This window comes from Vicugna pacos, chromosome 7 (genome assembly GCF_048564905.1).
Source record: "Vicugna pacos chromosome 7, VicPac4, whole genome shotgun sequence".
In the NCBI taxonomy this organism is placed as follows: Eukaryota; Metazoa; Chordata; class Mammalia; order Artiodactyla; family Camelidae; genus Vicugna; species Vicugna pacos.
Genome location: NC_132993.1, coordinates 12,887,280 through 12,903,377, shown reverse-complemented (window position 1 = coordinate 12,903,377; position 16,098 = coordinate 12,887,280). Strand labels below are relative to the sequence as shown.

Sequence of the window (16,098 nt, the reverse complement as noted above, 5' to 3'; positions counted from 1 at the left end):
TTAGGCTTCCTGATGCTACTCCTCTTTTCCCTGCTCTGGGAGCGAATGTGGAATTTCAATTTCTGAGGCCCAGCCGCAGAGCTAGCACCCCCACTTTATTCTGAGTGGGGATGTGCGGAAGCGGGAGGTCAGGCCGGGGGAGCAGGGCAGGGCTCTTTCACCTTTGAGTCAGTTAATTCAAGGCTCACCCTCCACCCCAGATGAAAGCACACTGAGAAGGTAATATTATTTACTTATGTACCGATCGTTGATTTAAACGTAAAGCTTCCCATTGGTTAATATTTAGCTTTGGCTCGTAGTGAGTACTCAGAAATGTTCGTGGGGTAAGGACTGAGCCAGCCCTCGGCTGAGGAATCAGGCTGCTGTCCTGCCTGGGGTCCCCAGGCCTGCCCTGCGAGGCCCCCGAGCACCCAGCTCTCAGAAAGTGAACGGGAACAAAGACAAGGCTCACCCTCGGGTTACTTCCTTTCCCTACAGCGCCATCTGATCACGTGGCTTGTGGGGCTAAAATCCTGAGGCATTCTTTACGGCTGATGGATGGGGGTAGGAGAGACAGGGCTTGAAGACAGAAACCTGCTCCTTCTTTGAAAGGGAGATGCATTTGGTGTCACCAACTGGAGACGAACCAGTTGAGCGAGCAGGAGCCGAAACCTGAGACATGACAAAGAATCTGCTGAGTAAGGATGCCAAACACATGTTGGAGGGCGAATTCCCACTGCAGCCACAGGGGTGCTCCCAGATGCTCAGAGGCCTCCTCCCCACATGGCGCTGTTGGTGGAGAATCACAGAGAAAGAAGGGCCACAGCCAGCTAATCGCAACCTAAGCAAGTTCTTAAGTAAAGCCAGGGCCATCCTGGCCAACGGAGTCGTCCGCTCTGGCGCATGAGGTACAGGATGCCTCCTGCCTCCAAGGGGGCAGGCAGGCCGGTAGGAGGAGCCGGGTGGACGCGGCTGGCGTTTCTCGCTGGGGAAGTGAACACTGTTCTGGCTTTGGCCAGAAGGGGACCGAGGACACAACCTTCTACAGCATTCTACAGCAGGAAACGCTGCAGCGTGGACTTAACCACGGTCCTGTAGGACCTGCTGTGGTCAAGGCAAGGAGGCAGTCCCCGTGGTGGCCGCTTGTTCCGGTGGGAGTTAAAAGCAGGAGAGTTTTGCCAAAACAAACTGGGTATAAATTCCAGGTCTCTCGCCAAGGGAAGCTTATTTAGGGAGAACCTTCCAACTTCAACTTTTCCTAAAGGAACTGGAAACAAAACAAAACAAAGCAAAACTCAAGTTTGCTTCCCTGTGCCTGGATCCTGGAGGAAACACTAAGCTGGCTCTTTGCGGCTCACACGAGGGGCTGTGGAGGGCAGTGGAGGCACCCTCCGAAAGGCACCTGAACCTTCAACTCCCACGGGATAGATGCAAGAAGCCGACTGGGGACAGCCAGGGATCTCACTGTGAGGAATCCACAGCAAACTGCAGATTAGAGCCGGGAAGATATTTCTGTCAGTGGAAGGCGAGTCAGTTGTCCCGCACGATGAGGACACCACTGCTCCATCTTCCCATAAACTGTTTTCCTCATTCTCACAATGGGGCTTTGTGATCTGAGAGCTGGGGCTCCTGGATCTTGCCTCTGGAATGGAGCAGCCCTCAGAAAAGAGATTAAAATGTTCATTTTGTTCTCTTGAGGACACTGCTCTAGCCAAGTGAGCTAACCAGCATGTGGAATCGGGGAGCTGCCATGCATCAGTCAGCTGGGGCTGGACAGGCAGAGGGAAAGGAAGGGAAGACAGGACTTGGGAGGGAGGGTGGGGCTGATGGGGGGGTGGGGCGGAAAGGAAACAGGGCAGAACCCTCCAGACCCATCAGAGCAGTCTGACGAGGCCCCCGGACCCCCAGAGGTCCCCTCCACGCCTCCCCCATCTGCCTTTTTGGAAAGCACTCTCCTGGCTCTCCTAGGACCCACCTCCTGCAGAGCTCTCCCCTGACTGAGGCTCTCTCCTGTTCTGCTCCCACATCTCCTGCCCTGGGAATTCATCCCTGTCCTGGGAATGATTTCTGAAAATGAGAAAAATCTACAGGCAGCTTCTTAGCTAGACCGTTAACATCCTGTGGGGTGGGGTGGGGCTGTCCATGACTCATCTCTGTACACCTGGTGCAGGTGCTGTGCGGGGGCGGATCCCCCATCGATGTCGGCTGTCACCCTTCACACCCATGGCGGGGGGAGGCCAGGGTTTCATAAGCTTTTTTCCTATCACAAGCACTGCGCAAGAACAAAGTAAATGCTCAATACACAGATGTTTGCTGAACAGAAGTGATTATCTGAGGAAGAAGTAAACAGAGGGATTTCTTACTATACGTTGTTTATGTATTTATGTCTGTATGCATTTATTTTTAAGGAAAGAGAAAAGCAAGCTCAGGAGAAGCTAGCAGGCTCTTTCTAGAACTTCTCTGGTGATGGAGATTTCCATGGAGAAATCTGAACGGAAACTCATAAGGCTTTACATATTTTCAATTGGAGAAGCTTGACATAGGAAGTTTGTATCTTTAAAAGACATATATGCAGTGGAATGGCAGGTGAAAAGGGGAAACTACCAGGAAGTGAGGAAAGAAATATGGGAAGAGAGGGGGCGTCCACGGAGATTTAAAAAAATACAATTAAAAAACCCCACAAGCAATTAAATGGGTGTTTGAAAGAACGGCAGTTGGTGTGAAGAGCTCAGTTTCTTTTTTGACAAAGAATAAAAGTTTTGGAAAAAAATCATCTAACGTGACCACGAGGCTGCGTGACACTGTAGAGTGTCAGCTCTCTAAGCAGGTCTTTGTATGTGTGCATTTAGGCTTGCCTTGGATTTGCCCATGAGATCCAAAGTTCCTTGAGAAGAGACCGCCTACGTTTGCTTCCTAAGGAAGGGCTCAGCAGCCCGGGGGTCGCTCTGCATGCAGCAGGTGTTCAATCAGCACTACCCACCTAAATGGAACTAACCAAATTCCGTCCCCTGTTTGAAAGCCTCTGACACAGAACTGTCTAGCTCCTTTTCATTCAGCCTCAGAAAAGGTTTGTTTTCCAAGAAACAAAACAACCCCAAATACCCCAGAGAGTCAACTCTAGATTCATCTTTAAGGACAAGTTAGGCACAATTTTGTCTGACTCTTTAGTGATGCTTACTTGTGTCAAAATCAAACACATGTCTTCCTTCTTCCCTCTTCTGGGGTCCCCCGACTTTACAGAGGCTGAGAGACCTCAGATGATCACAGAGCCCAAAGTTACGGGCCATCACCAGGGACTCACAGTTCAGACCAGAAAATCAATACCGGTGGAGGGAAGTGTGGAGTGAACAACACTGAGCATTTCAGGTTGCACAGAGGAGAGGTTGATGAAAGAAATGTGGCACACCTCAGCCTTGTTTTTTCTTTTTTCCTCTGCGATTACATCAGTAGTTTAAATGTATCATTCCTGTGTACACCTTAACATCTGGTTAAAATGACTCTGTTCTGCAAGCCAGGGCTTAAGATCCATCACTGGTTCCGTCATTCCTCCTACTGAGAGGCCACATCCCACACATTTCTCACAGGCCCATCTGCATCACCTCCGAGGACCATTCTCAGGCGGGTCTTGCTTGGCTGGGGGAGTGAGTTCTGCACGGGAGAGGCAGTGGGCAGAGATGGGGAGTGGATGCTGCAAGGGTATTTCCTCTCCCTGTACGTGCTGTGTTCAATATGGACAAATATTTGTGTAGCCTCTGTATTCGCCATTAATACTGGGATGAAGTAATTAGCAACTAGATTTTACTCTGGGAAGTAGCATAGCAGCGTGGGGGAGGGGGTGGCAGGGAAAGCCAAACCCCAAACCGAAGACTACAAACGCTAAAAGCTGGCATCTGAAGGCATTATTCAAAAACAATATGGGAAAAGGCAGAACTGTATTTCCTCTGTGCTTCTAAGGGGAAGTTCAGAAACAGGTCAGAAAAAGAACAATGCAGGCCATCTAACACAGCAGCCTCTAACCTAGAAAGGTTACTTCCACGCCTGCAGCCTCATTTCTCAATCCTGTAATTCCCACCCCCTTCCACAGATCGCACGCCACCACGGCTTTATGAATTATGCATTTCATTTCCATTTACCGACAGCCAACTGGGTGACCAGGGCTAAGGCGGCGAGGACAGGCTGGGGCAGGGCCAGGCTGGGGCGGGGCGGCCCCCTCCCCCAGGTGCGCACGCAAACGCCAGGGGCCCAGAGCACCGCGCACCGCGCACACGCCTGCGTTCGGCTTGTGTTGACCTTCAATTCCCAGCCTAAGGTTTTGTTTATTGAACAAACAAGCCCTAGCCACCAGCGGGGATTTTCCTAGGGGAAATCACGGTGGGGCACCTTTCCTCCCCTTCACACTTTTATTCAGGCGAAATGTGCTTTAAAGGACTATTAAGGGCGGTCTTAAAAGGGGCAAAGGCAAGGTGCAGCCTGTGTGTGTGTGTATGAGCATCAGCAGTGCCCACTCAGCCCTGCTGGTTGAGTTGCGGTGGGGAGCTGCAAAGGGGTACCCGAAATAGACACAGTGGCAGGAACTGGAGTAACCCCTCCCCCCGCCTGCCGCCTCTGATAACGCGCACCCCTCTCCTACTAATTCAGAGGCTCCAGGGAATCTCTGGGGGCTATTTGCCTTCACGTATGCTATTAATATCTCAAAGAGGGCACTATTCTTGGTTCAGGACACTACTTCTTAGGGATTTTCCTTTCAAGTCTTCAAAAAACATTAGGTTCAGCCAAGAAGTGTCATCTCAGGAAACCGAGAGGCTATGAGAGCAAGGATGCCCCACCAAGCAGGGAGAGGTAATAAGCAGTGATTGAAAGAGCTTCCTTGAAAAGCAAATGGTACACCTGAGTCTATCACTCTAAGAGGTGATACAGGTAGAATTTTTAAATCTGCTTTTAAAATGTGATTTTAGATACACTCAGAGAAGACAGTTCTAAGATGGGCTATAAAAATGGGATATTTAATTTCTGAGGTTGATCTCGAGAACACAACAGTAAATGAAATGAATTAGGTACGAATCACTAAGACATAAAAGTTATTCCCTAAGGTTTTTATGAAAACCGCTCTCAGTGTTTGATCATTTGTTTTGAAAGGATTGTTGTGAGCACAGCTGTGACAGGTAGCCTCCAAGACGGCCCCTCAAGAGCCTCGCCTCCTGGTGTTCAACAGTGAATCCCCTCCCACACTAAACAGGGCAAATGTATGTAACCAACAGGGCTCTGCAGAAATGATGACATGTGACTTCTGAGATTAGGTCATAAAAGACATTGTGGCTACCACCTTGCTCTCTCTTGGATCACTCACTCTGGGAGAGGCCAGTGGCCATGTTGTGAGGATGCTCAAGCAGCCCTATGGGGAGGCCCACCTGGCAAGGAACTGTGGCCTCCTGCCTCCTGCCTCCTGCCAGCGACTAGCACCAGCTTGCCAGCCACCCTGGAAGACCCTCCAGCCCAGGCAAGTCCTCAGAGGACCACAGCCCTGGCTGAGAACTTGAGTGCACCCCCACGAGAGAACTTGAGCAGAACTGGCCAGCCAAGTTGTTCCCCAATTCCTGGCCCATAGAAACTGTGAGATAATACATGCTTATTATTGTTTTAAGCCACTGAGTTTTGAGGTCAGATGTTACGCAGTGATAGATAACTAGTACCCACATGTGGTCATATCTCTAAGAGAGGAGGGATGTGCAAAGGAAGTTCGAGGCTTAACTGAGCATCTTCATGGTGCCCAGCTCTGTACTAGACACTCCATCTGGTCCTTTCCCCACAGGGACAGACACTCTGAATGGCAATCAGTTATGACACTCTTAAAAAGGTAGGTGGCCCAGTGAAAATGATGCCCAGGGAGGACTTTCAAGTGCCCAGAGGCAGGAAGGTCTAACAGAACAAAGGTTGCAGACTGCTATCCCACAGGAAGCATCCAACACAGACACACAAACTGGCTTGCAAAGAATTACAGAAATTTCTGAATTAGTTATTAACATTTAGAAATCTGGCGATGTTTCCTAAAAGTTTGGATTTCCAGCATCTCTTGGAAAATCCAAAGCTCTGGCAACTCTGGGCTACACGTTTGTGCTTGGCAGGAATGAGTGTGGGCTGAACAGTGCTGCCCACTTCAGTGGCACACACCTGTCCTCACAGCTGACTGCCTTTCCCTGCCTGGCCCTATAGGCAGCCGAGTTTGCAACCCTTAGGCAAGAGGTGAGAGGCCGGAAGACAAATGGAGTAGTTAAGCAAATGACTGTTTTTAGCTGTATATTGGGGACTTTTGAGTGGCATAAAACTAGTATTCTTTTATTAAACAAAAAAGGGTTTAGGCAACAGCTACCCCAGAAGCAAGGGACACTTTAGAACTTATAAGGGATATAAACCAATGATTACACTTCACATTAAACAGCACGGCATTGAAAAGGACCCCACATTCAGTTCATGTGATGTTTGTTTACGAAGGTCTCCATCATATAAGACCTCAGCCGGGAGGAAGCGTGATGCTGAGTCTGGCTTTGCTGACTGGCTTTCTACTATAACAATAATTCACAATAACAGAAGAAAGGAAGGCTCTGGCGCCATAACTCAGTGAATATCTGCCCAGTTCTTCCTCCTACAAGACACAATAATATACCCTTTTTTGGCTTTCTCCCAACCCTTCATTTGAAACAGGATTAGAACCAGTTTTCAGAGTGGCTTACTCAGGAATTAACTCACCACCCCCTGGATAACTGATTTTTGAACAATTCTGTACAGCCCTTTGCAAATTTATAGACGAGGAATGCAATGTTAACAGCACTGTGCTCTTAAGAATATCCTTCCGAGTAGTCGAGTGCTGGTGGGAGGAGAGGGGCCCCTGGGCCTGCTTCAAAAGCTGCTCAAGGTTTGATACAAGAGCAAGAGAAGGACACTTGGCCTGCCTCCCCCCACGGCCTCCAGCCCTGCACTGAGGGAACATTTCTGAGTGGTTCTGTACTAAATGCAATCACCACTATTTACTGAGCTCCTAGTGTGTTCCAGACTCTGCTAGAGGGTAATACAAAGTTGTGGTTTCTGTTCTCAAGAGGTGCAGCAACTGGTGTACGTGTACAGAAGGATGGGCACGGACGGACGTGATCTATGTCAGATGGCAGCTAGGTGTACAGAGAGCGATCACTGCCTTTCATTTCATAGACATTTACTGAGCATCTACTCAGTCCTGGGCACCGAGTATTTGGCAATGAACAAAAAAACACAGTCTACCCTCATGAGGCTTACACTTCAGTGGACTTCAGAGGACTCAATCCAGGTTGGGGAGAATGGGGGGAATTAAAGGATGTAGGATTTAGCATGGCCGCTCCGGATGGGCAGACTTCAGGCTGCCTTTAGAGAGTCCAGAGAAGACAGAGGGCCTGCAAGTTGGAAAAGAGCAGAAGTGAAGGTGTAGAAGCAAGAGAACACAAGGAATGTTCCAGAGAGCAAGGAAGGGACACAGTGGGCAGGCAGGTACAAGGAAGGGGCAAGTGACACCAGGGCAGCACACACCGACCTTGCATTTCTGGTGCCCCAAATGTGAGGTGAAACAATAAACTATTCTTTGATTCCTTTATTCAGGAAGTACTGACACAAGGGCATCTGTCTCCAAACACAAGTAACTGGAAAAGATGGTACTGAGGATTATTAAATGCTGTAAGATGGATGGTGGGAAACTCAGAGATTTTATGGGACAAACCACACTTCCCACACCACTACCACATCCTGTAAAGGTCTGACACCCAGACCTATGGAAGGAGGCCTCTGCCTCCTCTTGGAGAGGCCACAGAGAGGTGAGAAGTGAGCAAAGGAAGTGAGCCACACAGCTTCAGGGAGCACAGCCCAGGACCCCCAGCCTGGCGGGATGGGCATCTCCAAGTCTGATGTTGCCTTAGCAAAGCTTTTCCATGTGGGCAACGTTTCTTGCCTCCCAAAGGAGAGGGGAAGCAAGCCACACCCCCCACACACCCAAAGACTGTGACTTTAATAAGGCCGAGACAGTTTTATGTACATGCAGCCCAGCGTGTTGGATGACAAGGAAGCAAGACAAGATCCCAGCAGCACGGAGACCCGACAGGCCCACATTCACGCAGGTTTAATGGTGCAGGACACACAGAAAGGTGGCTGCTCCGTGAATGAGGCTCTTCAAGGTAAACATCGTTAAAAACACATCTTTGGAGCTGCTTAATGCATTTCAGAGGGAGTGGCTCTGTTAGGGACTGGGGCTTCACTGAGCCTGTCATCTGTTCCCCCCGGTCCCCTGAGAAAGCAGCTGGTGTTGTCTCCATGCAGGGGCAGTGACTGGCAAGAGAGAGAGAACTCGGCCGGGAGGGAGGACAAGGTTGGCGTGCCTGCTTACAAATCCAGTGAAGTTCTGATTCTTCAAAAAGCTGGCTCATCTTGCTATTCCTGGTAACATCAACTCTTTGGATCACCCACCCAATATGTATTCTGGGAACAGTTTAAATCAAGGGAAAAGCTATTTATTTAATAAGTTAAACAAAAGCTGTTGAAGGGATTCCTCATGCGTGGGAGGATGGAGAGGGTGATTTCTCAGGTCCTCGCCAACACCGTGATTCTAGATCCCATTATGCTGTCTTCCTGATCACGAGCAATTACATATTCACAGGCAACAGAGACCAACGGGAGGGCTTTCATTCGCATGAAGGGCTGTTATGAATTCACTAGGGTAAGAAAGTGTCTCTGGGAGTGAGGGTCCTAAGCCTGGAGCTGCGGTACTGTGGGCAAGCGCCGGCATTCCAAGCGCCCGCGAGGTGCAGGGTTAACAGCAATGACCACGCGTAGCTGAGGGAGCAAAGTCACAAGAAATGCAAACCAGGGAAGCAGAGGAGGGAAGTACTGAGAAGGAAAACAAATCAAGAGCAAAAAGAGCAATTTGTGATAAATAAGCAAGTATCAATCTTCCCCTTGGAACAAAGGAAAGATGTATCATCAGTTAGGCTGCAGGCTGCGGTGCAGGGGAGGTTAGCAGAACTGTGTGGGGAGACGCAGTGTGACAGGCCTGCTGGACAAGGAGGTGGCGGCCCGCGGTCCCCAGGATGCTGAAGCTGCAGGGAAGAGTGACCCACAGGGCGGTCTGTCTCCCTCTGTAGTCGCTGCACCTCACCCCACGCCGCGAGGTCTCTGCTTTTTGCTCCCGTCCTCTTTCTTTCCTCCTTCCCTTTCTCTCCTTCTTCCTTGATGAGCCACCTTGCCTGCGCCGCTCCTGCCGCCAGCACTCTCCACTTCTCCCCACTGACGCAGAGCCTGCGCGACCTTCCTCCATCACCGACCCAATTTAAAACGTACGACTAGAACTGTATTTTAGAAACGTAACTATTAATTGATTACGATTAGGATTTTAAAGAAAGGGGATGCTCCTGACGAGCCCCCCGAGAACCAGGCACAGCTGAGGAGGCTCAGGAGCTGGCAGCCAGAAGCGCAGCAGCAACTGCAGGTGGGATGGGGAGGCTCCCGGGCAGGAAGCCAGAGAGACCGATCTCGCAGTGCCACTGACCTCCTCCTCGGTGGCTGAGCCACTGGCCTCTTCCTCAGTCCCCATCCTTAGCCTCCCCGCTCTTTCATAACAGACCCTGGTGATCGCCAACTCACTTCCAAAATCCCTTTAGGTTCATAATGTGTTTTGCCAGCTCTCCACTGATTTCTCCCATCGCTCTCCTCCCTCCTCCTCTGCCTCCTCTTCCTCCTCTCTCTTCCTTACTCGGGACCCCAGTCCCCTCCTGTGGGGCTCGTTCACTGTCGGGCATTGGCTGTCAGCCCACTGCACGCCTGGCCCCACCCTCTCCTTGGCTTCTAGATCCATATTCTCAAAGACTCAAGGACCTCTATTTGGATGCCTCAACGTGAACCATCACCCGTGCCCTTCCAAAATGGGGTTCTTTCCAGGTCATCCCATTTATCTCAGCAGAACCATTATTTTTTCATCTCCAAAACTAGGACCTTCAAGTCATTTCTGCCTGTGGCATCTTCCCTTATCTCTCAAGTGTCTGCTCTCTCTGGAATGTTCCTCAGAGTCACCTTTTCTTTCCTCTTCTGTCCTCATGCCATGACTCCCAGGGCTTTGCCCAGATTTCTGACAGTCTCCAGGCTGGTTTCTCCCCTCTTGAATCTTCCCCTCTTTCCAATCCCACCTACAGATGCTGCCAGACTTGTTTTCCCAGAACTACTTTCATTAATACCGCTTCCTTCTTCCAGAACCAATTTGCTTATCACATGAAATCCAAATTCTAATCGCTTCCCAGCCCCTCCGCAGTCATTCCCATCTCTTTATCCCAACCTTTTTCTGTCTGTTCAACTCATAACCTCTTCCTCCAGGCCACAGCCTTCATTTCTTACTCTGTACTTCCGTGTGTGCTACTTTCTCCACCTGAAATGCCTTCTCCATGTCCTATTCAGATCCGAAACGTCCTCAGAGTTCAGTCCTATGCCTTTGATTAGCAGGCCCCCCACGCTGCTCCTCGCCCACCTAGCCCACTGCCTCCCACCCGAGGCAGGACACCAGCCCAGAGTCTTCTGTCAGACAGTGTTTGCTTTGGCATCACAGGTCACAGTCATGCTGTTTACAGTGGCTCGGGTTGGCCCAGATGTCCCTTCAGACGGCATCTACTCAATTTTTCACTTTACTGGTCCACACCCTCGGGCCCCACCTATGCTGAGCTTTCGGGACCTCGCCTTTACCTCCTCATCTCTAGATATGACAGGACCTGCACATTCTGCCTGCAACCAAATGACCCCTGGCCAGAAGGTCTCGCCTTGCTTGCGAGGCCCTCACTCTTGCTGGTCTCTGGCTATGCAGTCCTTTCTCAGCCCAAGATTCCGTTTCAGTTCTTCCCTCGGGAACTTTTTGGGTGCATTCCAGAAGTCTCTTTCTTTTCCTTCACTCATGTTCTATTAAACCTAATTGTTCCTAGGGGAAGCAGTCTGAGCTGTCCAACTAAGCTGCAAGCTTACTGATGACAAACCGTGGCATGTTCTTCCCCTGAACACCAACGTCACTGGGCCCGGTGCTACATACTGGGTGCTCACCAAAACACAACTGGGTGACTGAGTCTTTCTCACCCCGCACGCCTAGCCAGCATTATTCTAGATTCCCTTTAAAATTTCTGCGTCAGGGATCAGGAAACCTGGGTTCTACACCCGACTTTGCCATGCACCTACTTTGTGTTTCTGGTTGAGTCTCTTAATTGTTATGAGCCCAAGTTTTCTCAACTGTAAGGTGGGAAGAGCAACTGCTACCTGGTCACCTTATGCAGTGGGGTAAAGATCAGCGGAGTGTCAACACATGCAAAAGACTGTCAATCATGAGCTTAATTCACTCTCTCACTGAATTATTCAATGTACACTCTAGAAATGTCCAAGCTATGAAGTGATGATAAACCAAGAGTGTTCACCTCCACTGAATCATTTTCAGGGATTAATTTCCATGAGAAATGGGAAAGCAGAAACAAAACTTTCTTCGTAGAAACTAACTTAATGCCAGCACTACGGGAACCAATACTAGAAGCTCTGATCGGGGAGAGCCTTTGGAAGCACAGATTCGGTTTACGATTTAAGGATTTCGTTCTAGGTGAGGACAGGGGACAGTTAGAGTTCTGATGGGTACAGCAGAGTGGGGAGATGCTTCAAAGGTGGCTGAGATCTTGTACACTCCTCATCCCCAGGGCCCACTGTGACAGCTGCTTTGTGCAGGCAGAAGCCCAGGAGGTTGGTAAAATACTAGATGATTTTATACTGGAGGGCCAGGCACTGCCAGTTTCTCCGAGAGCGTTCTCAACCTGAACCACGGGACAGAGAGAATGATCTGAGTCACCACTGCCTTCCTCTACAGCCTCCCAGGTATCCAGGAGAGACGCTGACTCGTTACACACAGTGATGTCTAGGGCAGGAGGGCTTAATTCTCTCTTGAAACCCTGGCTGGGGAAGGCAAGATGCTGACCGGTGGACACATTCCTCAGTGAGGCCAACAGTATGCGGCCATCCAAAAACAACAGGGCCCCTGTTTCTTTGCTGCCCACCCAGGGAAAGGGGGCAGGAGGGACCTTCTTTACTGAAGGGCCCTACCTTACTGAGCCCAGTCGCTTCTCTATGCCCCCTGCGCCCACGTCTCCCTCGCTGCCCCGCTTCTCCCCTGGGCGCACCCCTTTTCCTCGCCCTTTCCCTGTCGTGCATCCAATCAGGCCATTCTAACCAAACTCACTTCCCTCAGCTCAGGGATGTGTTTCATGCCACTGAAGAATTGAACAGGCACAATTTAACAGCCTTCAATTCTTTCTGTGCTCATTTTAACTCTTAACATCTTTTTCAAGTCCCTCCTTTTGCGAGGTTCTCCAGGCCCCGAGCCCAGGGCTCGACGGAGCGCCGATCCCAGGCTGCGGCTGCAGCTTTTCCACGTCCAGAGTGAGGTTCTTCCCGGGGCTCCTAGGGCCCCAGCCAGCCTGCGGTTAGAACCGTCGGCACGTCACCACCTCCGGCCCTCCCAGAGCTTCGGCCGTAGGAATCCCATCTCCCCCTGGTTCTCTGCCCTTGTCCTGTACTGCAGACTTTCTTCCTCAGGCTGCGTTCCTAGCCTGTGATCAGCGCTGCGTTCTGTCTCTTTTCTGCCCCTTCTTCCTGCCTTGCCTTCATCCCTGTATTCGGTTCTCTCTGACCCCTCTTCATATTCCATCATCATCATATGGGGACGTAACTCATCTTCACTTGGTTTGGCCGCTTCTACAACAGCCCTCTTTACAGCTCCACAATGCAGTGCTGCGCGCTGAAAGCAAGCCCTGCACTTCACCTCCCTTATTTATAATCTGGATGTTGAGATTCACAGTAGCTCGCTCCACAGCTCAGAAATCACCCTTTGGATAGGCTAAGTTGGCAAGAAAACTTTTTATCAAAAACAGATCGTTCACTGCCTGGCAATATGAACTTCACTGGAAGGGCCTCCTTGGGTGAATAGCTGAACCATTCGTGGGTGCCATTGTCTGTCTCCCAGGAAACCAATCAGGGGAGGGAATGAGGAGCAGGCAGAACTGGGGAAAACAGAAAAGTGGGTGGAGTTTCAAGTGGGACATAGTGGACATATCACAAAAGTAAAAAAAATCAATTTTTGGACTTAGAACCTCAGAACAAACGCCAACAATCTGCATGCCCACAGCTGAATCTGCTGTCATGTCTACCACAGGACATTTGCTTTTCCCTTACACATCATGATTCAGACTTTATTCAAATCCTCTCTGTAAAAAGAAACGAGAGAGAGAGAAACAATAGAATTAAAATCATTGTTTGCTCTCTGCCCACGAGGCATGGGGACCGAGGCCGATCTGAGGTCACCCGACGCAGCCCCCTCCAGCATTTGGGCTGCTGCTGCCATATGGTGTGCCAGCCTTTGTTATCCTGTGACTTGGACCTCGCACCTGTCATCACTTGTTCTCTGGAGCCCAGGTGTTTCCAAATCCTGTTTCGATCACTGAACTCAGTTCTAGTGCTGAGCATGGAGTGGGGGCTACCCCTCGCCCAGGGCTGGACAGTCTAGATACTTAACAAGGAAAGAATTATTCCAAGAAACAGATGATATCTGAGTTTCCCTGGCAGATCCAGTGACAGAGAGACTCACAGACCTCAGATCTTGGCACAAGATAGGAAGTGCTTTGAGCATCAACCAGATGAGCTGCGTACAACGAAGGGAAACAGAATCTGAAAAGCCCAAGAATGTGAACATGGATGTTCCCGCCTCCCTCAGCTCTCTCATATTCCAGAGGGTCACTGCTTTTAACAGACACTCTCTACTGCAGATGATACCGGTGGGGAACTGCTCTGCTGACACAGGGTCGGGGTGGAGAGGGATGGTCTGTACTATTTGCGGACCTCTGTGGTATAAATAGCCTGTGGCCGATTTCAAGCCACCAACAGTTTTACTCCTGGCTGGCAGAACTCCTGATTATTTAACCATCAGCTCCTGCAGTGGGTACAAGCGAGTCCAGCACCCCGCTGGATGACACGTGAAGCACAACCCTAGACCCAACTTAAGTCTCTTCGACAGAATCTCCAACGACTGTTCATCAAAGCTCTGTTTAATCCTCCACGGATGAGCTGCTTGCTGAGTTCAAATCTGCTTCCCCTGAAATTCTCTAAGTGTGTCCACTAGAGGAGTGCAGGGTCAGTCTACCTGTCCGTGGTGTCTTCACCATGGCAACCGTCTACATATTTTATAGTTTCCATGAACCAAGAGGTGTATCTTCTCCTTGCTAAATCCCCTTGCCCCAGATTCTTCCACCACCACCCTTCACATCAAAAGTAAAACTGGCCCCTCACAGTAAAATGAACAAAAAATGTTCCATGTGTAACGTAACCCAGACATGACTCAATGAGACCCTCCCTTGTTCTAAACACTTTTTTTTTCACTCTGTCCTAAGACCTCAATAACCCTTTTGACAGCCATCCTATACCCACCACTCATCCTCACTGTCTCCCACAAAGCTCCCCCCACCACCCAAAGCCTTTTAATATGCTCTAAACCAAGTCAGATTTCTCCCATTAATTGATTTTTAAAAACACCATGCTAAGACTATTATTTGTACTAAATGTTATACTGTTACCTTGGCTTATGCTTCTGTCCTATTGAGATCTTTTTCAAGTTTGATTCTATTATCCAGGAATGTAGTTATTCTTTCAAAGTCTGTTCCTCACAAACCTGATACACCAGCCTTTTGTGTCTTCATCCAGTCCACTCACTTTGACAGAGTTCTGCAGCATGCTAGGAGAGACCTCCCTGTACACTGAACAAGTCTTTAATCCATGATCTTTGAGTGTGTTCCTCCCATCGGCTAGAATCCACCCAACTTGATCACTGTCCAGTCCATACTTCTCCCACTTGCTCATAGTTTCAAACACCTGTCAAATGCTAAGCTGAAATTTAGAATGTCCTTTCAGCAGTAAAGCACTATATAAAGGTAAGGATTTGCCTATTATCCACCCCTCCCCCCGCAGACCTATCCCTCCAAAAATGTTACGAAGAAAATAACTGGAACCTTATGATGGTTCCACCACTGCTTAGAGACTGTGTGCCAGTGAGGCCCTATTAGAAGTTTCTCGGGAATCAACAGGTTTACCACTCAGGTCCTCACCTGGGTTCCTGCAAGAACGTCTCTAGCTCCCTCTCCTGGACCTTACCACCAAATCAAGTTTCCTAAAACGCTGCCTTCTTTGTGTTGCATCCTAGCTTGTCTTCACTGTGACTTCCGGGGGCCTTCCATCATCTGGCCCCACCATTCGCCCCACTGGCCATCACACCCTTTCAGCTCTATTTCTAGCAGCCTCTTTTCTGTCCACTGCTGGCTACATGAATTCCTGCTTCCATCTCCCTCCCTCAGCCTGTAGACTCTCCCCACTTTCTGCCTTGCTCATTCCTACCTAAGCTCCAGGGTGCATCTCGAGCCCTCTCTTCCATGAAGCATCTCCTCTCAGTTCTGGTCCTCACTGATCTTTGCCTTCCTCCTACCATGTTCCTTGAATGTTTACAGCTTCATAGTTATAGGACAATGGCCTTCGCCACCTGGGGGACTGGGCTGGAGACCACCATGCTGAGCTGTCCTTGTAGGTCGGAAGGGATTTAACACCCACCAAGGCACACAGCGCTGAAGAGCCCGGGACCCTGGGCTGAGTGACAGCCCTGCCACTGAGGAGCTGGCTGACCTGCCCGCGGGCCCCTCACCCGCCTGAGGTCCCGACAGGAGACTACATTGCGAGCTCTCCAGAAAGAGCCAGACCGCAGTTGGCCTCTGGTATCGTTGCTAGGATCCCTAAAGGGTGTCACCCTTAGAGTGAACTGTGCGTGGAGAGGGGCTTCAGGTGGGGCTGGTCTTCATGCTATTTATATGCACTAAGAACCCAGGAAACTGTTTACAGCTTCAGGTAAAACTGGGCTCAGGAGACATTAGAAACAAAGAAAGAGACAAATAAAAACCATGTAAAGGCTAAATTCAGTTAGATTCGGGGGTAAAATTTAACCTTGAGAGATTAGTATCTTCCACATTCCAACCTGTGATGCCTCGAGACAAAGTAACTGTTAAGAAG

The 16,098-nt window shown here is 49.8% G+C and overlaps 1 protein-coding gene and 1 long non-coding RNA gene across 8 annotated transcripts in view; one reads left to right on the top strand and one right to left on the bottom strand.

Moving 5' to 3' along the window:
• Nucleotides 1-16,098, bottom strand: part of HIPK2 (homeodomain interacting protein kinase 2) — a 252,551-nt gene that overhangs the window by 72,087 nt on the left and 164,366 nt on the right. The gene's annotated exons all lie outside the window — the stretch shown is intronic.
• Nucleotides 5,357-8,513, top strand: LOC140697529 (uncharacterized). Its single transcript, XR_012074664.1, has 3 exons — nt 5,357-5,476; nt 7,600-8,168; nt 8,311-8,513. It is a non-coding gene; the product is annotated as an uncharacterized lncRNA (long non-coding RNA).